The sequence below is a fragment of the Pseudophryne corroboree genome, unplaced genomic scaffold, assembly GCF_028390025.1.
Source record: "Pseudophryne corroboree isolate aPseCor3 unplaced genomic scaffold, aPseCor3.hap2 scaffold_851, whole genome shotgun sequence".
Taxonomy (NCBI): Eukaryota; Metazoa; Chordata; class Amphibia; order Anura; family Myobatrachidae; genus Pseudophryne; species Pseudophryne corroboree.
Window position 1 is genome coordinate 151,419 of NW_026970430.1, and position 21,250 is coordinate 172,668.

The 21,250-nt window shown below is 40.0% G+C and overlaps 4 non-coding genes across 4 annotated transcripts; all 4 read right to left on the reverse strand.

The window, feature by feature from the left end:
- Nucleotides 1-7,329: 7,329 nt before the first annotated feature.
- Nucleotides 7,330-7,445, reverse strand: LOC135043138 (U5 spliceosomal RNA). Its single transcript, XR_010236141.1, has one exon. It is a non-coding gene; the product is annotated as a U5 spliceosomal RNA (small nuclear RNA).
- A 275-nt stretch (nucleotides 7,446-7,720) lies between these two features.
- Nucleotides 7,721-7,836, reverse strand: LOC135043133 (U5 spliceosomal RNA). The gene has a single exon (XR_010236136.1). It is a non-coding gene; the product is annotated as a U5 spliceosomal RNA (small nuclear RNA).
- A 274-nt stretch (nucleotides 7,837-8,110) lies between these two features.
- Nucleotides 8,111-8,227, reverse strand: LOC135043141 (U5 spliceosomal RNA). Its single transcript, XR_010236144.1, has one exon. It is a non-coding gene; the product is annotated as a U5 spliceosomal RNA (small nuclear RNA).
- A 59-nt stretch (nucleotides 8,228-8,286) lies between these two features.
- Nucleotides 8,287-8,450, reverse strand: LOC135043175 (U1 spliceosomal RNA). The gene has a single exon (XR_010236177.1). It is a non-coding gene; the product is annotated as a U1 spliceosomal RNA (small nuclear RNA).
- Nucleotides 8,451-21,250: the final 12,800 nt, after the last annotated feature.

A 21,250-nucleotide genomic window follows, 5' to 3' on the forward strand; every position in this document is an offset into this window, starting at 1 on the left:
TCTAATTAGCACACAGGTAAGGAATTAAGAAAATCTTTATTTAAGGGTGAAGATGTTTCTCACAAAATCGTTGCCCCAATGCATCATTGAAATTCAAGCTGGAAAGATGATTTTAATATATCACTTGTACATTTTGTATTGCTCTTCTGGTGACAATGTAGTTTGTTTTTGTCAATTACCATTTTAATAATCGGGTAAAGAAAATTAATTGGATTTTTGAAAGAAAACAACACTGTCAATATACTATTAAAACAAATTAAAATGGTAAAAGTTATTGTACTTTAAGTAAAAATAAAAGCTAAAATATCAATCCCAGTTTTGGATTACTTTAATGAACAAAAAAAAAATGCATATAGCAAAGGATAGTTTCAATCTGCCTACCTCTGGGTTATGGGCCCAGCATGCTTCCATTGCAGTACTCTGCTGCACATGTAAGTGCAAGAGATCCTGAAGCACTCACTCATCATGGGAAAGTACCAATGTGTTTCTTCATTGGTTGCTGGAAGAAACATCTTACAAAAACTCTCCAGATTATTGACTTTTTAAAGTTTTTCTAGGAAACGTTCTAGATGAATGCTTATTAGTCTTTGTCAGTATGTACTTTTTGCAAAGTGTCTCTGTGGCGCAATCGGTTAGTGTGTTCAACTATTAATCAAAAGGTTGGTGGTTCAATCCCATCCAGGGACGTAATTGACCTTGTCATCAAATTTTGGTAATATTTAAGTAGACAAGTCATTTAGCAGAGGATAGTTTCAATCTGCCTACCTCTGGGTTATGGACCCAGCATGCTTCCATTACAGTACTCTGCTGCACATGTAAGTGCAAGAGATCCTGAAGCACTCACTCATCATGCGAAAGTACCAATGTGTTTCTTCATTGGTTGCTGGAAGAAACATCTTACAAAAACTCTCCAGATTATTGACTTTTTAAAGTTTTTCTAGGAATCGTTCTAGATGAATGCTTATTAGCCTTTGTCAGTATGTACTTTTGCAAAGTTTCGCTGTGGCGCAATCAGTTAGTGTGTACGGCTATTAACCAAAAGGTTGGTGGTTCAATCCCACCCAGGGACGTAATTGAACTTGTAATCAGATTTTGTTGATCTTTAAGTAGACAAGTCAAAATTTCGAAAACCCCTGTTATGGTGTAGGGTACCTGGCCTTCTCTGATGTAATCAGAGTTAGATTTGATTCATACTGTTAACTGGGTAGTATATCACAAGTTATACGGTGTGATTGGTGTGGCTGGTATGAATCTTGACCTTGGATTAACAAAAATCCTTTCCTCGAACTGTCTGTCTCCTCTGGGCACAGTTTCTCTAACTGAGGTATGGAGGAGGGGCATAGAGGGAGGAGCCAGTGCACACCCAGATCTAAAGTCTTTCTTAAAGTGCCCATGTCTGCTGCGGAGCCCGTCTATCCCCCATGGTCCTTACGGAGTCCCCATCATCCTCTACGGACTACGAGAAAAAAAAATTACCGGTAGGTTTAAAATGTTATTTTTTTCTCTGCAACCCACTGCTAAATTGTGCTTCCTAGCTGTTTTTTATAAAATCACTTAATTAAATCTAACTCTGATTACGTCAGAGAAGGCCAGGTACCCTACACCATAAGAGGGGGTTTGAAATTTTGACTTGTCTACTTAAAGATCACCAAAATCTGATGACAAGGTCAATTACATCCCTGGGTGGGATTGAACCACCAACCTTTTGGTTAATAGCCCATGTAAGTGCAAGAAATCCTGAAGCACTCACTCATCATGGGAAAGTACCAATGTGTTTCTTACAAAAATTCTCCAGATTATTGACTTTTTAAAGTTTTTCTAGGAAACGTTCTAGATGAATGATTATTAGCCTTTGTCAGTATTGACTTTTGCAAGGTGTCTCTGTGGCGCAATCGGTTAGCATGTTTGGCTATTAACCAAAAGGTTGGTGGTTCAATCCCACCCAGGGATGTAATTGACCTTGTAATCAGATTTTGGTGATCTTTAAGTAGACAAGTCAAAATTTCAAAAACCCCCCTTATGGTGTAGGGTACCTGGCCTTCTCTGATGTAATCAGAGTTAGATTTGATTAAGTGATTTTATAAAAAAACAGCTAGGAAGCACAATTTAGCAGTGGGTTGCAGAGAAAAAAAATATGCTGGCAGAAAAGTCCAATTGAGTGATTAAACAGCTCTTCATTTTCTGATTTTATGTTTATGCTAACAAATTTGCTCTCTGAAAAGTGTCCACAAAGCCAAGTCTCTGATTAACACCTTTGTAGGAATGGTTTTTCACCTATTACTGAAATAAACTTGCTTCATTGGAAAGGCATCAAAGATGCATCCTCATTTCAATGTCTACTGAAATAATACAGGTTGACACCAGGAAACGTCACTGCATCCTTGCTGCTTCCTCACGGGGAAGTCTGTTTAATGTGAAAACAAGGTGATATCTAATCAGCACACAGGTAAGGAATTAAGAAAATCTTTCTTTGTGGGTGAAGATGTTTCTCACAAATTGTTGTCCCAATGCATCATTGAAATTCAAGATGGAAGATGATTTTCATATATCACTTGTACATTTTGCATTGCTCTTCTGGTGACAATGTAGTTTGTTTTTGTCAATTACCATTTCAGTAATAGGGTAAAGAAAATTAAGTGGATTTTTTAAAGAAAACAATGCTGTCAATATACTATTAAAACAAATTAAAATGATAAAAGTTATTGTACTTTAAGTAAAAATAAAAGAGCCAAAATATCAATCCCAGTTTTTGATTACTTTAATTATAAAAAAAAAAATGCACATAGCAGAGGATAGTTTCGATCAATCGACCTCTGGGTTATGGGCCCAGCATGCTTCCATTGCACTACTCTGCTGCTCATGGAAGTGTAAGAGATCCTGAAGACTAAATTGATTAAAGGCCTAAAAGTACTGGACTATAAGGAAAGACTTACTAGGCTGAATATTTATACACTAGAAAAGAGGTGCCTAAGAGGAGATATTATTAATATCTTCAAATATGTAAAGATACATAAAGAGTTATCAGAGGAATTATTTATTAAAAGAACACGTGGTCACTCGCTGCGACTGGAGGAAAGTTCAGAACGCAATGGAGGAAAGGTTTCTTCACTGTTAGGGCAATCAGGATGTGGAATTCCCTGCCAGGGAAGGTGGTAATGGCGGACTCTGTAATTGGATTTAAAAAAGGAATGGATACATTTCTGAATGAAAAAGCTATCCAAGGTTATAATACTTAAAATATCAACATGGTTAATCCGGGGGTAACATGAGTTATAGTAGCTAACTAGTCATAAAACATTATTCAGCAAGTATGTAGAATCATCACAACTTAAAACAGGTTGAACACGATGGGCAATTTGCCTCTATTCAACCTCAAAAACTATGTTACTATATTACTATGTTATTGTAGTATACAGAACACCACAATGCAATGAGCAGTGATAGTGAGCACTGATGAGGATACTAGAACTGACACTGAGCAGCAAGATGCAGCACTGGACTATTAGTAATGTACTGTAGTATGCTGAGCACCACAATGCAGCACAAGACAATGAGCAGTGATACTGAGCACTGATGAGGATACTACTGAGAACTGACACTGAGCAGGAGAGACACACTACTAGTATTACTGAGCAGCAATAAGTAACCACTGATACTGAGCACTGATATTGAGATTTCCACTGAGAGAACATAGCCACGTCCTCTCCGCTCTCTCTTCAATGCACGAGTAAAAATGGCAGCAACGCGCAGCTCTTTATATGGAATCCGAATCTCGCGAGAATCCGACAGCGGGATGATGACATTTTCCCTTGTTCAGGTTTTCCGAGTCAGGCGGGAACAACCGAGCCTGCCTCGGACCAGTGTAAACCACGTGGAGTTCGTGGGGAATTCGGTTCTCGGAGAACCGAACCCGCTCCTCTCTACCTTATACCCATCAATTTTTTTATTTTCAATCTAAGCCCCTGCAGTTTTCTGTAAGCATCTGCTTCGCTATGATGATCAACAAGTCACAAGGGCAAACACTCAGGGTTTGAGGCGTAGATCTTAGGACCAGCTGCTACAAGCATGGCAGAGGTGTCACTATCACTGGTGACACACAGAGAGGTGGCGAGGGAGATTGTAATGCAGTGCGCGCAGATAAGCAGCGCAATGGTAAAAAGGAGGCATGGTTTCATAGGTAGGGGCGTGGCCTGGTGGCCTGAATCTACATTTTGTTGCTCCGGGTGTCCCGGGGGTTGGGGGCTGCACCCGGGGACTAGTGTGTGAGCGGTGCTGGCTCCTGCACAGTGACAGGGCATGGCCACCCAGCATGACGCCTCCCTTCTTGACCATGCTGTAATTGCAGTCGCACTGCAGTTCAGCGTGATCATAAAAAATGGTGTAGGCTCCTGCTGGTGCAGACTGTATGTGCGCGCAGGAAGCCGCCACCATTTTTGTGATCACAGCGGCTGAATGTGATGTCATACAGCCGCTGTGACCACGCCCCCTGTGTCTCCTCCGTTGCAGACCCCATTTTGAAGCCTTGCCCCCGCACAGCTCCATCCCTGACTTGGAAATGGAGTGTTGCTGACCCACCTCTCCCCCCCTTCCCCACCCCGATTGACAGGCAGAGGCGATCACATTCTCTGCGGGGTGCCGCAGAAAATGCAGGCACATGCGTATGCTCTTAGCAATTTTTGCAGTTGGATCGCTTATTGTGATTGCAATCCAACCTGAATCAGGCCCTATTACCTATCACAATGCGCTGCGGGCAGTACAAAATTGGGTTAATATAGGAGAAAAACCCCCAGACCTGTGCTCCTTAACTGTACCTGGTGGCTAGTGGAGCGGCTGCCCAGTAATCAGTGTCCACCGCAGTGCGCACACGGCCCACCCCCTACGGCCTCGCTCCCCTTCATCAGCGGCCTCGTGATCCGGAAGGGTGGTGTGTGTGTGACTGACCTTAGGATGAAACCGGAGCCTCCGCTGCAGTGACCCAGCAACCAGGGCACGGGAGTATATAGCGCCGCTGGGAGTGATGAAGCTGCAGTAAAGATGTCTATTAGACCTAGCCTGCTGCAGCCCTTGTAGATTCTCATAAAACAAGTTCTTCTTTTCTTGTCAAAATTAATAGCTAAGAATAGGCTGCCTGAGGCAGGCCCCTGTTAATTGGCCTACTACTGAAGGCACCAACTACAAACTGAGCTCCCTGTTCATGGAAGCGGGGTTATAGAGGAGAATGCACTGAGCTTCTTGGGAACAGTCAAAAGCTTTGAGCCGGTTGGTGCCTCAGATCAAGATCCTACTCTACACCCCAATGTGAATCCTTGTGGAGTCCAGTGTACCCCACAGAAGAAATTAATGTGTCACACCCATTGGCAGCAACCTTAGAATAGCTGCTGACGGGCACAATTGAGAAAGGAAGGGGGGGGACATTTGAATCCAGCACATAGATGCAATTCAAATATGTAATTTGTACCTTCCTATTTTAAAATATAATGGATGAACCTCACCCTGTGAGAACAATCTTCATGATCAAGAGATCTAATATGTAAAATAAGTATGAGCTGGGATAGGGCTGGGGAGGGTGGCAGCTCGGGCAGCCCCTCCCCCGTCAAGTTAAGGAGATTCAACTGAGGAAGCACAAGGGAACTCTCGTCTGGGGACAACAACTGCAGGGAGACCACATCTTTTCAGATGAACATGGGATGGCGGAAGGCTGCCTAATACTGAAGCACCATCAAATATCAAACCATATCCAACAACTAGTAACAGCATTCCTGGGGGAAGGTCTGCAGCAGACGGATTTGCATACGGTGATGTCATCCAAGCAGTGGGCCAAAGTTGGCTGGAACCCTCATCTGCATATAAAAAGAGAAAAGGGGCATGCAGGGCATGGCGGCCTTTTGCAGTGCTTGGATGACCCCTAGTTCGCATTAAACACCCCCACCCTCCTTTGGTGTGGGGCTCATGTTGGCCATGCCCCATCCCCTGAAGCATTCATGCTGATTTCTTGCAGCAGCTGGGCACTGTAACAGCTCCAGAGCTGCTCTGTAAGGCAAGTAAAAGGGTGTGGGCCCTGCAGCACCACCTGTAGTTCGCATTGTGCGTTGGAAGGCACAAAGTAAGCAGACGGGAGGAGAAGTCAGGATAGTACACAAGGGCATCCTTTTCTCTTAGTCCGTAGAGGATGCTGGGGTCACATTAAGAACCATGGGGTATAGACGGGATCCGCAAGAGACATGGGCACTTTAAGACTTTCAAAGGGTGTGAACTGGCTCCTCCCTCTATGCCCCTCCTCCAGACTCCAGTTATAGGAACTGTGCCCAGGGAGACGGACATTTCGAGGAAAGGATTTATTGTTAAACTAAGGTGAGCATCTTACCAGCTCACACCTTAAGCATGCCGCAGAACGTGGCATTCAACAGAACACAAGCCAACGGCATGAACAATTGCAGCAAAAAGCTGACCAGAACCGTAACACAACATGTGTATAACCACAAGTAATAACTGCAGACACAGTATGGACTGGGACGGGTGCCCAGCATCCTCTACGTACTAAGAGAAAAGGATTTACCGGTAGGTATTAAAATCCTATTTTCTCATACGACCTAGAGGATGCTGGGGTCACATTAAGAACCATGGGGTTATACCAAAGCTCTTGAACGGGTGGGAGAGTGCGTACGACTCTGCAGCACCGAATGACCCAACTTGAGGTTATCATCAGCCAAGGTATCAAACTTGTAAAACTTAGCAAAAGTGTTTACTAAATAGCTGCTCGGCAAAGTTGCAATGCCGAGACTCCCCGACCAGCTGCCCAGGATGAACCCACCTTTCTAGTAGAATGGGTCTTCACCTAATTCAGTAACGGCAATCCTGCCGTGGAATGAGCATGCTGAATTTTACCACAGATCCAGCGCATAATGGTCTGCATGGAAGCAGGACACCCAATCATGTTGGGAGCATACAGGACAAACAGAGCCTCTGTTTTCCTAATCTGAACCGTTCTGGTGACATAAATTTTCAAAGTTCTGACCACAGCCAGAGACTTTGACTCAACGAAGGTGTCAGTGGCCAAAGGCACCATGTGGAAAGATGAACCACCTTCGGCAGAAATTGTTGACGTGTCCTCAATTCTGCTCTATCTTCATGAAAGATCAAATAAAGGCTCTTGTGATACTGCATGGTTTGTACTGTTTTCCATGTGCTCCCAGATCTTTCAAGCAAGTAGCATGGTCAAGAAAGTTCTGTTTGAAAAGAAACAAACATTTACTGTCATTGTTATGCAAATAAACTTACATTAAAGCTAACAAGAAAGCACACTCGTTCTGTCTTTAAACTGATAAAAGAAACCCCAATAATATGGGGCATGCAAAAATTGAGATAAAACTCAGTTTTGCTCCTCTCCACGGAAATCTTTAATAAAAGGCGAAATATTTGTTAGTTCTGAAGAGAAACCAGAGCATGACCAAGATTCCACCTGTCGCCTGAGTGCCATGCCAGCAGTTCTCATTCAGCTCAAAGTGAGCACCCAATTTGAATGAAAGAAAGCAGATTTCTCACCAGGCTTCCCCTTGCTATAAACATGGTTTGTACTCTTTTCCATGTGCTCCCAGATCTTTCAAACAATTAGTGTGGTCAAGAAAGTTCTGTTTGAAAAGAAACAAACATTTACTGTCATTTCTATGCAAATGAGCTTACATTAAAGCACACTCGTTCTATCTTTAAACCAATAAAATAAAACCCCAATAAGATGGGGCATGCAAAAATTGAGATAAAACTCAGTTTTGCTCCTCTCCACGGAAATCTTTAGTAAAAGGCGAAAGATTTGTTCGTTCTGAAGAGAAACCACAGCATGACCAAGATTCTACCTGTCGCCTGAGTGCCATGCCAGCAGTCCTCATTCAGCTCAAAGTGAGCACCCAATTTGAAAGAAAGAAAGCAGATTTCTCACCAGGCTTCCCCTTGCTATAAACATGGTTTGTACTCTTTTCCATGTGCTCCCAGATCTTTCAAGCAATTAGTATAGTCAAGAAAGTTCTGTTTGAAAAGAAACAAACATTTACTGTCATTTCTACGCAAATGAGCTTACATTAAAGCACACTCGTTCTATCTTTAAACTGATAAAAGAAACCCCAATAAGACGGGGCATGCAAAAATTGAGATAAAACTCAGTTTTGCTCCTCTCCACGGAAATCTTTAGTAAAAGGCAAAAGATTTGTTCGTTCTGAAGAACTAGCACAAGGGAACTCTCAAAAGAAGAACAAGGCTCTGAAACAAAGAAATCTGACTTTTACCAGAGCTGACCAGAGGAAAACACAAACACAGTCCCCCACTACCACAAATAAAGCAGTCGAGTTTCCCACATTTGGGGAAATCACAGGGGTCAGCATACCCAGAATGCAATGAATGAACCTCACCCTGGGAGAATAATCTTCATGACCATGGTATCTCCTATGCAAAATAAGTATGATTTGGGATAGAGCTGGGGAGGGCCGCTGCTCAGGCACATCTCTGTCAAGTTAAGGAGATTCAACTGAGGCAGCACAAGGGAACTCTCATCTGGGGACAACAACTGCAGGGAGAACACATATTTTCAGATGAACATGGGAGGGCAGAAGGCTGCCTAATACTGAAGCACCCCCAAACAACAAACCAAATGCAACAACTAGTGCAAGCATTCCTGGGGGAAGGCCTGCCGCAGATGGATTTGCATATGGTGATGTCATCCAAGCAGTGGGTCAAAGTTGGCTTCAACCCTCGTCTGCATATGAAAACAGAAAAGGGGCGTGCAGGGCATGGTGGCCTTTTGCGGCGCTTGTCTGACCCCTAGTTTGCATTAAACACCTCCACCCTCCTTCGGTGTGGGGCTCATGTTGGCTATGCCCCAGCCCCTGAAGCATTCAAGCTGATTTTTCTCCCAAACGAAAGACACTAGAATGAAAATTTTAAAGCCTCCTGTTAGTGCTTCATCTACACGTTATAGCCCTGAATTTTCCAATGCCTATCTCTTTGCAAAAGAGAGATATCGGCAAGGAAAAGCTGTATTGTACCTTTGCATTTTTCTCCCAAACGAAAGACACTAGAATGAAAATTTTAAAGCCTCCTGTTAGTGCTTCATCTACACGTTATAGCCCTGAATTTTCCAATGCCTAGCTCTTTGCAAAAGAGAGATATTGGCAAGGAAAAGCTGTATTGTACCTTTGCATTTTTCTCCCAAACGAAAGACACTAGAATGAAAATTTTAAAGTCTACTGTTAGAGCTTCATCTACACGTTATAGCCCTGAATTTTCCAATGCCTAGCTCTTTGCAAAAGAGAGATATCGGCAAGGAAAAGCTGTATTGTACCTTTGCATTTTTCTCCCAAACGAAAGACACTAGAATGAAAATTTTAAAGCCTCCTGTTAGTGCTTCATATACACGTTATAGCCCTGAATTTTCCAATGCCTATCTCTTTGCAAAAGAGAGATATCGGCAAGGAAAAGCTGTATTGTACCTTTGCATTTTTCTCCCAAACGAAGGACACTAGAATGAAAATTTTAAAGCCTCCTATTAGTGCTTCACCTACACGTTATAGCCCTGAATTTTCCAATGCCTATCTCTTTGCAAAAGAGAGATATCGGCAAGGAAAAGCTGTATTGTACCTTTGCATTTTTCTCCCAAACGAAGGACACTAGAATGAAAATTTTAAAGCCTCCTGTGTTAGTGCTTCATCTATACGTTATAGCCCTGAATTTTCAAATGCCTATCTCTTTGCAAAAGAGAGATATCGGCAAGGAAAAGCTGTATTGTACCTTTGCATTTTTCTCCCAAACGAAAGATACTAGAATGAAAATTTTAAAGCCTCCTGTTAGTGCTTCATCTACACGTTATAGCCCTGAATTTTCCAATGCCTATCTCTTTGCAAAAGAGAGATATCGGCAAGGAAAAGCTGTATTGTACCTTTGCATTTTTCTCCCAAACGAAGGACACTAGAATGAAAATGTAAAAGCCTCCTGTTAGTGCTTCATCTACACGGTATAGCCCTGAATTTTCCAATGCCTAGCTCTTTGCAAAAGAGAGATATTGGCAAGGAAAAGCTGTATTGTACCTTTGCATTTTTCTCCCAAACGAAGGACACTAGAATGAAAATTTTAAAGCCTCCTGTTAGTGCTTCATCTACACGTTATAGCCCTGAATTTCCCAATGCCTATCTCTTTGCAAAAGAGAGATATCGGCAAGGAAAAACTGTATTGTACCTTTGCATTTTTCTCCCAAACGAAAGACACTAGAATGAAAATTTTAAAGCCTCCTGTTAGTGCTTCATCTACACGTTATAGCCCTGAATTTTCCAATGCCTAGCTCTTTGCAAAAGAGAGATATCGGCAAGGAAAAGCTGTATTGTACCTTTGCATTTTTCTCCCAAACGAAGGACACTAGAATGAAAATGTAAAAGCCTCCTGTTAGTGCTTCATCTACACGGTATAGCCCTGAATTTTCCAATGCCTAGCTCTTTGCAAAAGAGAGATATTGGCAAGGAAAAGCTGTATTGTACCTTTGCATTTTTCTCCCAAACGAAGGACACTAGAATGAAAATTTTAAAGCCTCCTGTTAGTGCTTCATCTACACGTTATAGCCCTGAATTTTCCAATGCCTATCTCTTTGCAAAAGAGAGATATCGGCAAGGAAAAACTGTATTGTACCTTTGCATTTTTCTCCCAAACGAAAGACACTAGAATGAAAATTTTAAAGCCTCCTGTTAGTGCTTCATCTACACGTTATAGCCCTGAATTTTCCAATGCCTAGCTCTTTGCAAAAGAGAGATATTGGCAAGGAAAAGCTGTATTGTACCTTTGCATTTTTCTCCCAAACGAAAGACACTAGAATGAAAATTTTAAAGCCTCCTGTTAGTGCTTCATCTACACGTTATAGCCCTGAATTTTCCAATGCCTAGCTCTTTGCAAAAGAGAGATATCGGCAAGGAAAAGCTGTATTGTACCTTTGCATTTTTCTCCCAAACGAAAGACACTAGAATGAAAATTTTAAAGCCTCCTGTTAGTGCTTCATCTACACGTTATAGCCCTGAATTTGTCCAATGCCTATCTCTTTGCAAAAGAGAGATATCGGCAAGGAAAAGCTGTATTGTACCTTTGCATTTTTCTCCCAAACGAAGGACACTAGAATGAAAATTTTAAAGCCTCCTGTTAGTGCTTCATCTACACGTTATAGCCCTGAATTTTCCAATGCCTATCTCTTTGCAAAAGAGAGATATCGGCAAGGAAAAGCTGTATTGTACCTTTGCATTTTTCTCCCAAACGAAAGACACTAGAATGAAAATTTTAAAGCCTCCTGTTAGTGCTTCATCTACATGTTATAGCCCTGAATTTTCCAATGCCTATCTCTTTGCAAAAGAGAGATATCGGCAAGGAAAAGCTGTATTGTACCTTTGCATTTTTCTCCCAAACGAAGGACATTAGAATGAAAATTTTAAAGCCTCCTATTAGTGCTTCATCTACACGTTATAGCCCTGAATTTTCCAATGCCTATCTCTTTGCAAAAGAGAGATATCGGCAAGGAAAAGCTGCATTGTACTTTTGCATTTTTCTCCCAAACGAAAGACACTAGAATGAAATTTTTAAAGCCTACTGTTAGTGCTTCATCTACACGTTATAGCCCTGCATTTTCCAATGCCTATCTCTTTGCAAAAGAGAGATATCGGCAAGGAAAAGCTGCATTGTACTTTTGCATTTTTCTCCCAAACGAAAGACACTAGAATGAAAATTGTAAAGCCTCCTGTTAGTGCTTCATCTACACGTTATAGCCCTGCATTTTCCAATGCCTAGCTCTTTGCAAAAGAGAGATATCGGCAAGGAAAAGCTGTATTGTACCTTTGCATTTTTCTCCCAAACGAAAGACACTAGAATGAAAATTTTAAAGCCTCCTGTTAGTGCTTCATCTACACGTTATAGCCCTGAATTTTCCAATGCCTATCTCTTTGCAAAAGAGAGATATCGGCAAGGAAAAGCTGTATTGTACCTTTGCATGTTTCTCCCAAACGAAGGACACTAGAATGAAAATTTTAAAGCCTCCTATTAGTGCTTCATCTACACGTTATAGCCCTGAATTTTCCAATGCCTATCTCTTTGCAAAAGAGAGATATCGGCAAGGAAAAGCTGTAATGTACCTTTGCATTTTTCTCCCAAACGAAGGACACTAGAATGAAAATTTTAAAGCCTCCTTTTAGTGCTTCATCTACACGTTATAGCCCTGAATTTTCCAATGCCTATCTCTTAGCAAAAGAGAGATATCGGCAAGGAAAAGCTGTATTGTACCTTTGCATTTTTCTCCCAAACGAAAGACAGTAGAATGAAAATTTTAAAGCCTCCTGTTAGTGCTTCATATACACGTTATAGCCCTGAATTTTCCAATGCCTATCTCTTTGCAAAAGAGAGATATCGGCAAGGAAAAGCTGCATTGTACTTTTACATTTTTCTCCCAAACGAAAGACACTAGAATGAAAATTTTAAAGCCTCCTGTTAGTGCTTCATCTACACGTTATAGCCCTAAATTTTCCAATGCCTATCTCTTTGCAAAAGAGAGATATCGGCAAGGAAAAGCTGCATTGTACTTTTACATTTTTCTCCCAAACGAAAGACACTAGAATGAAAATTTTAAAGCCTCCTTTTAGTGCTTCATCTACACGTAATAGCCCTGAATTTTCCAATGCCTATCTCTTTGCAAAAGAGAGATATCGGCAAGGAAATGCTGTATTGTACCTTTGCATTTTTCTCCCAAACGAAAGACACTAGAATGAAAATTTTAAAGCCTCCTGTTAGTGCTTCATCTACACGTTATAGCCCTGAATTTTCCAATGCCTAGCTCTTTGCAAAAGAGAGATATTGGCAAGGAAAAGCTGTATTGTACCTTTGCATTTTTCTCCCAAACGAAGGACACTAGAATGAAAATTTTAAAGCCTCCTGTTAGTGCTTCATCTACACGTTATAGCCCTGAATTTTCCAATTCCTATCTCTTTGCAAAAGAGAGATATCGGCAAGGAAAAGCAGCATTGTACTTTTGCATTTTTCTCCCAAACGAAAGACACTAGAATGAAAATTTTAAAGCCTCCTGTTAGTGCTTTATCTACACGTTATAGCCCTGAATTTTCCAATGCCTAGCTCTTTGCAAAAGAGAGATATTGGCAAGGAAAAGCTGTATTGTACCTTTGCATTTTTCTCCCAAACGAAAGACACTAGAATGAAAATTTTAAAGTCTACTGTTAGTGCTTCATCTACACGTTATAGCCCTGAATTTTCCAATGCCTAGCTCTTTGCAAAAGAGAGATATCGGCAAGGAAAAGCTGTATTGTACCTTTGCATTTTTCTCCCAAACGAAAGACACTAGAATGAAAATTTTAAAGTCTACTGTTAGTGCTTCATCTACACGTTATAGCCCTGAATTTTCAAATGCCTAGCTCTTTGCAAAAGAGAGATATCGGCAAGGAAAAGCTGTATTGTACCTTTGCATTTTTCTCCCAAACGAAAGACACTAGAATGAAAATTTTAAAGCCTCCTGTTAGTGCTTCATCTACACGTTATAGCCCTGAATTTTCCAATGCCTATCTCTTTGCAAAAGAGAGATATCGGCAAGGAAAAGCTGTATTGTACCTTTGCATTTTTCTCCCAAACGAAAGACACTAGAATGAAAATTTTAAAGCCTCCTGTTAGTGCTTCATATACACGTTATAGCCCTGAATTTTCCAATGCCTATCTCTTTGCAAAAGAGAGATATCGGCAAGGAAAAGCTGCATTGTACTTTTACATTTTTCTCCCAAACGAAAGACACTAGAATGAAAATTTTAAAGCCTCCTGTTAGTGCTTCATCTACACGTTATAGCCCTGAATTTTCCAATGCATATCTCTTTGCAAAAGAGAGATATCGGCAAGGAAAAGCTGCATTGTACTTTTACATTTTTCTCCCAAACGAAAGACACTAGAATGAAAATTTTAAAGCCTCCTTTTAGTGCTTCATCTACACGTAATACCCCTGAATTTTCCAATGCCTATCTCTTTGCAAAAGAGAGATATCGGCAAGGAAATGCTGTATTGTACCTTTGCATTTTTCTCCCAAACGAAAGACACTAGAATGAAAATTTTAAAGCCTCCTGTTAGTGCTTCATCTACACGTTATAGCCCTGAATTTTCCAATGCCTATCTCTTTGCAAAAGAGAGATATCGGCAAGGAAAAGCTGTATTGTACCTTTGCATTTTTCTCCCAAACGAAGGACACTAGAATGAAAATTTTAAAGCCTCCTTTTAGTGCTTCATCTACACGTTATAGCCCTGAATTTTCCAATGCCTATCTCTTAGCAAAAGAGAGATATCGGCAAGGAAAAGCTGTATTGTACCTTTGCATTTTTCTCCCAAACGAAAGACACTAGAATGAAAATTTTAAAGCCTCCTGTTAGTGCTTCATATACACGTTATAGCCCTGAATTTTCCAATGCCTATCTCTTTGCAAAAGAGAGATATCGGCAAGGAAAAGCTGCATTGTACTTTTGCATTTTTCTCCCAAACGAAAGACACTAGAATGAAAATTTTAAAGCCTCCTGTTTGTGCTTCATCTACACGTTATAGCCCTGAATTTTCCAATGCCTATCTCTTTGCAAAAGAGAGATATCGGCAAGGAAAAGCTGCATTGTACTTTTACATTTTTCTCCCAAACGAAAGACACTAGAATGAAAATTTTAAAGCCTCCTTTTAGTGCTTCATCTACACGTAATAGCCCTGAATTTTCCAATGCCTATCTCTTTGCAAAAGAGAGATATCGGCAAGGAAATGCTGTATTGTACCTTTGCATTTTTCTCCCAAACGAAAGACACTAGAATGAAAATTTTAAAGCCTCCTGTTAGTGCTTCATCTACACGTTATAGCCCTGAATTTTCCAATGCCTATCTCTTTGCAAAAGAGAGATATCGGCAAGGAAAAACTGTATTGTACCTTTGCATTTTTCTCCCAAACGAAAGACACTAGAATGAAAAATTTAAAGCCTCCTGTTAGTGCTTCATCTACACGTTATAGCCCTGAATTTTCCAATGCCTATCTCTTTGCAAAAGAGAGATATCGGCAAGGAAAAGCTGTATTGTACCTTTGCATTTTTCTCCCAAACGAAAGACACTAGAATGAAATTTTTAAAGCCTACTGTTAGTGCTTCATCTACACGTTATAGCCCTGCATTTTCCAATGCCTATCTCTTTGCAAAAGAGAGATATCGGCAAGGAAAAGCTGTATTGTACCTTTGCATTTTTCTCCCAAACGAAAGACACTAGAATGAAATTTTTAAAGCCTACTGTTAGTGCTTCATCTACACGTAATAGCCCTGCATTTTCCAATGCCTATCTCTTTGCAAAAGAGAGATATCGGCAAGGAAAAGCTGCATTGTACTTTTGCATTTTTCTCCCAAACGAAAGACACTAGAATGAAAATTTTAAAGCCTCCTGTTAGTGCTTCATCTACACGTTATAGCCCTGAATTTTCCAATGCCTAGCTCTTTGCAAAAGAGAGATATTGGTAAGGAAAAGCTGTATTGTACCTTTGCATTTTTCTCCCAAACGAAAGACACTAGAATGAAAATTTTAAAGCCTCCTGTTAGTGCTTCATCTACACGTTATAGCCCTGAATTTTCCAATGCCTATCTCTTTTCAAAAGAGAGATATCGGCAAGGAAAAACTGTATTGTACCTTTGCATTTTTCTCCCAAACGAAGGACACTAGAATGAAAATTTAAAAGCCTCCTGTTAGTGCTTCATCTACACGTTATAGCCCTGCATTTTCCAATGCCTATCTCTTTGCAAAAGAGAGATAACGGCAAGGAAAAGCAGCATTGTACCTTTGCATTTTTCTCCCAAACGAAAGACACTAGAATGAAAATTGTAAAGCCTCCTGTTAGTGCTTCATCTACACGTTATAGCCCTGCATTTTCCAATGCCTAGCTCTTTGCAAAAGAGAGATATTGGCAAGGAAAAGCTGTATTGTACCTTTGCATTTTTCTCCCAAACGAAAGACACTAGAATGAAAATTTTAAAGCCTCCTGTTAGTGCTTCATCTGCACGTTATAGCCCTGCATTTTCCAATGCCTATCTCTTTGCAAAAGAGAGATATCGGCAAGGAAAAGCAGCATTGTACTTTTGCATTTTTCTCCCAAACGAAAGACACTAGAATGAAAATTTTAAAGCCTCCTGTTAGTGCTTCATCTACACGTTATAGCCCTGAATTTTCCAATGCCTATCTCTTTGCAAAAGAGAGATATCGGCAAGGAAAAGCAGCATTGTACTTTTGCATTTTTCTCCCAAACGAAAGACACTAGAATGAAAATTTTAAAGCCTCCTGTTAGTGCTTCATCTACACGTTATAGCCCTGAATTTTCCAATGCCTAGCTCTTTGCAAAAGAGAGATATTGGCAAGGAAAAGCTGTATTGTACCTTTGCATTTTTCTCCCAAACGAAAGACACTAGAATGAAAATTTTAAAGCCTCCTGTTAGTGCTTCATCTACACGTTATAGCCCTGAATTTTCCAATGCCTATCTCTTTGCAAAAGAGAGATATCGGCAAGGAAAAGCTGTAATGTACCTTTGCATTTTTCTCCCAAACGAAGGACACTAGAATGAAAATTTTAAAGCCTCCTGTTAGTGCTTCATCTACACGTTATAGCCCTGAATTTTCAAATGCCTATCTCTTTGCAAAAGAGAGATATCGGCAAGGAAAAGCTGTATTGTACCTTTGCATTTTTCTCCCAAACGAAAGACACTAGAATGAAAATTTTAAAGCCTCCTGTTAGTGCTTCATCTAAGCGTTATAGCCCTGAATTTTCCAATGCCTATCTCTTTGCAAAAGATAGATATCGGCAAGGAAAAACTGTATTGTACCTTTGCATTTTTCTCCCAAACGAAAGACACTAGAATGAAAATTTTAAAGCCTCCTGTTAGTGCTTCATCTACACGTTATAGCCCTGAATTTTCCAATGCCTAGCTCTTTGCAAAAGAGAGATATTGGCAAGGAAAAGCTGTATTGTACCTTTGCAGTTTTCTCCCAAACGAAAGACACTAGAATGAAAATTTTAAAGTCTACTGTTAGTGCTTCATCTACACGTTATAGCCCTGAATTTTCCAATGCCTAGCTCTTTGCAAAAGAGAGATATCGGCAAGGAAAAGCTGTATTGTACCTTTGCATTTTTCTCCCAAACGAAAGACACTAGAATGAAAATTTTAAAGCCTCCTGTTAGTGCTTCATCTACACGTTATAGCCCTGAATTTTCCAATGCCTATCTCTTTGCAAAAGAGAGATATCGGCTAAGAAAAGCTGTATTGTACCTTTGCATTTTTCTCCCAAACGAAGGACACTAGAATGAAAATTTTAAAGCCTCCTATTAGTGCTTCATCTACACGTTATAGCCCTGAATTTTCCAATGCCTATCTCTTTGCAAAAGAGAGATATCGGCAAGGAAAAGCTGTATTGTACCTTTGCATTTTTCTCCCAAACGAAGGACACTAGAATGAAAATTTTAAAGCCTCCTGTTAGTGCTTCATCTACACGTTATAGCCCTGAATTTTCCAATGCCTATCTCTTAGCAAAAGAGAGATATCGGCAAGGAAAAGCTGTATTGTACCTTTGCATTTTTCTCCCAAACGAAAGACACTAGAATGAAAATTTTAAAGCCTCCTGTTAGTGCTTCATATACACGTTATAGCCCTGAATTTTCTCATGCCTATCTCTTTGCAAAAGAGAGATATCGGCAAGGAAATGCTGCATTGTACTTTTACATTTTTCTCCCAAACGAAAGACACTAGAATGAAAATTTTAAAGCCTCCTGTTAGTGCTTCATCTACACGTTATAGCCCTGAATTTTCCAATGCCTATCTCTTTGCAAAAGAGAGATATCGGCAAGGAAAAGCTGCATTGTACTTTTACATTTTTCTCCCAAACGAAAGACACTAGAATGAAAATTTTAAAGCCTCCTTTTAGTGCTTCATCTACACGTAATAGCCCTGAATTTTCCAAAGCCTATCTCTTTGCAAAAGAGAGATATCGGCAAGGAAATGCTGTATTGTACCTTTGCATTTTTCTCCCAAACGAAAGACACTAGAATGAAAATTTTAAAGCCTCCTGTTAGTGCTTCATCTACACGTTATAGCCCTGAATTTTCCAATGCCTAGCTCTTTGCAAAAGAGAGATATTGGCAAGGAAAAGCTGTATTGTACCTTTGCATTTTTCTCCCAAACGAAAGACACTAGAATGAAAATTTTAAAGCCTCCTGTTAGTGCTTCATCTACACGTTATAGCCCTGAATTTTCCAATGCCTATCTCTTTGCAAAAGAGAGATATCGGCAAGGAAAAGCTGTATTGTACCTTTGCATGTTTCTCCCAAACGAAGGACACTAGAATGAAAATTTTAAAGCCTCCTATTAGTGCTTCATCTACACGTTATAGCCCTGAATTTTCCAATGCCTATCTCTTTGCAAAAGAGAGATATCGGCAAGGAAAAGCTGTATTGTACCTTTGCATTTTTCTCCCAAACGAAGGACACTAGAATGAAAATTTTAAAGCCTTCTGTTAGTGCTTCATCTACACGTTATAGCCCTGAATTTTCAAATGCCTATCTCTTTGCAAAAGAGAGATATCGGCAAGGAAAAGCTGTATTGTACCTTTGCATTTTTCTCCCAAACGAAAGACACTAGAATGAAAATTTTAAAGCCTCCTGTTAGTGCTTCATCTACACGTTATAGCCCTGAATTTTCCAATGCCTAGCTCTTTGCAAAAGAGAGATATTGGCAAGGAAAAGCTGTATTGTACCTTTGCATTTTTCTCCCAAACGAAGGACACTAGAATGAAAATTTTAAAGCCTCCTGTTAGTGCTTCATCTACACGTTATAGCCCTGAATTTTCCAATGCCTATCTCTTTGCAAAAGAGAGATATCGGCAAGGAAAAGCAGCATTGTACTTTTGCATTTTTCTCCCAAACGAAAGACACTAGAATGAAAATTTTAAAGCCTCCTGTTAGTGCTTCATCTACACGTTATAGCCCTGAATTTTCAAATGCCTATCTCTTTGCAAAAGAGAGATATCGGCAAGGAAAAGCTGTATTGTACCTTTGCATTTTTCTCCCAAACGAAAGACACTAGAATGAAAATTTTAAAGCCTCCTGTTAGTGCTTCATCTACACGTTATAGCCCTGAATTTTCCAATGCCTATCTCTTTGCAAAAGAGAGATATCGGCAAGGAAAAGCTGTATTGTACCTTTGCATTTTTCTCCCAAACGAAGGACACTAGAATGAAAATTTTAAAGCCTCCTATTAGTGCTTCATCTACACGTTATAGCCCTGAATTTTCCAATGCCTATCTCTTTGCAAAAGAGAGATATCGGCAAGGAAAAGCTGTATTGTACCTTTGCATTTTTCTCCCAAACGAAGGACACTAGAATGAAAATTTTAAAGCCTCCTTTTAGTGCTTCATCTACACGTTATAGCCCTGAATTTTCCAATGCCTATCTCTTTGCAAAGAGAGATATCGGCAAGGAAAAGCTGCATTGTACTTTTACATTTTTCTCCCAAACGAAAGACACTAGAATGAAAATTTTAAAGCCTCCTGTTAGTGCTTCATCTACACGTTATAGCCCTGAATTTTCCAATGCCTATCTCTTTGCAAAAGAGAGATATCGGCAAGGAAAAGCTGCATTGTACTTTTACATTTTTCTCCCAAACGAAAGACACTAGAATGAAAATTTTAAAGCCTCCTTTTAGTGCTTCATCTACACGTAATAGCCCTGAATTTTCCAATGCCTATCTCTTTGCAAAAGAGAGATATCGGCAAGGAAATGCTGTATTGTACCTTTGCATTTTTCTCCCAAACGAAAGACACTAGAATGAAAATTTTAAAGCCTCCTGTTAGTGCTTCATCTACACGTTATAGCCCTGAATTTTCCAATGCCTAGCTCTTTGCAAAAGAGAGATATTGGCAAGGAAAAGCTGTATTGTACCTTTGCATTTTTCTCCCAAACGAAGGACACTAGAATGAAAATTTTAAAGCCTCCTGTTAGTGCTTCATCTACACGTTATAGCCCTGAATTTTCCAATGCCTATCTCTTTGCAAAAGAGAGATATCGGCAAGGAAAAGCAGCATTGTACTTTTGCATTTTTCTCCCAAACGAAAGACACTAGAATGAAAATTTTAAAGCCTCCTGTTAGTGCTTCATCTACACGTTATAGCCCTGAATTTTCAAATGCCTATCTCTTTGCAAAAGAGAGATATCGGCAAGGAAAAGCTGTATTGTACCTTTGCATTTTTCTCCCAAACGAAAGACACTAGAATGAAAATTTTAAAGCCTCCTGTTAGTGCTTCATCTACACGTTATAGCCCTGAATTTTCCAATGCCTATCTCTTTGCAAAAGAGAGATATCGGCAAGGAAAAGCTGTATTGTACCTTTGCATTTTTCTCCCAAACGAAGGACACTAGAATGAAAATTTTAAAGCCTCCTATTAGTGCTTCATCTACACGTTATAGCCCTGAATTTTCCAATGCCTATCTCTTTGCAAAAGAGAGATATCGGCAAGGAAAAGCTGTATTGTACCTTTGCATTTTTCTCCCAAACGAAGGACACTAGAATGAAAATTTTAAAGCCTCCTTTTAGTGCTTCATCTACACGTTATAGCCCTGAATTTTCCAATGCCTATCTCTTAGCAAAAGAGAGATATCGGCAAGGAAAAGCTGTATTGTACCTTTGCATTTTTCTCCCAAACGAAAGACACTAGAATGAAAATTTTAAAGCCTCCTGTTAGTGCTTCATATACACGTTATAGCCCTGAATTTTCCAATGCCTATCTCTTTGCAAAAGAGAGATATCGGCAAGGAAAAGCTGCATTGTACTTTTACATTTTTCTCCCAAACGAAAGACACTAGAATGAAAATTTTAAAGCCTCCTGTTAGTGCTTCATCTACACGTTATAGCCCTGAATTTTCCAATGCCTATCTCTTTGCAAAAGAGAGATATCGGCAAGGAAAAGCTGCATTGTACTTTTACATTTTTCTCCCAAACGAAAGACACTAGAATGAAAATTTTAAAGCCTCCTTTTAGTGCTTCATCTACACGTAATAGCCCTGAATTTTCCAATGCCTATCTCTTTGCAAAAGAGAGATATCGGCAAGGAAATGCTGTATTGTACCTTTGCATTTTTCTCCCAAACGAAAGACACTAGAATGAAAATTTTAAAGCCTCCTGTTAGTGCTTCATCTACACGTTATA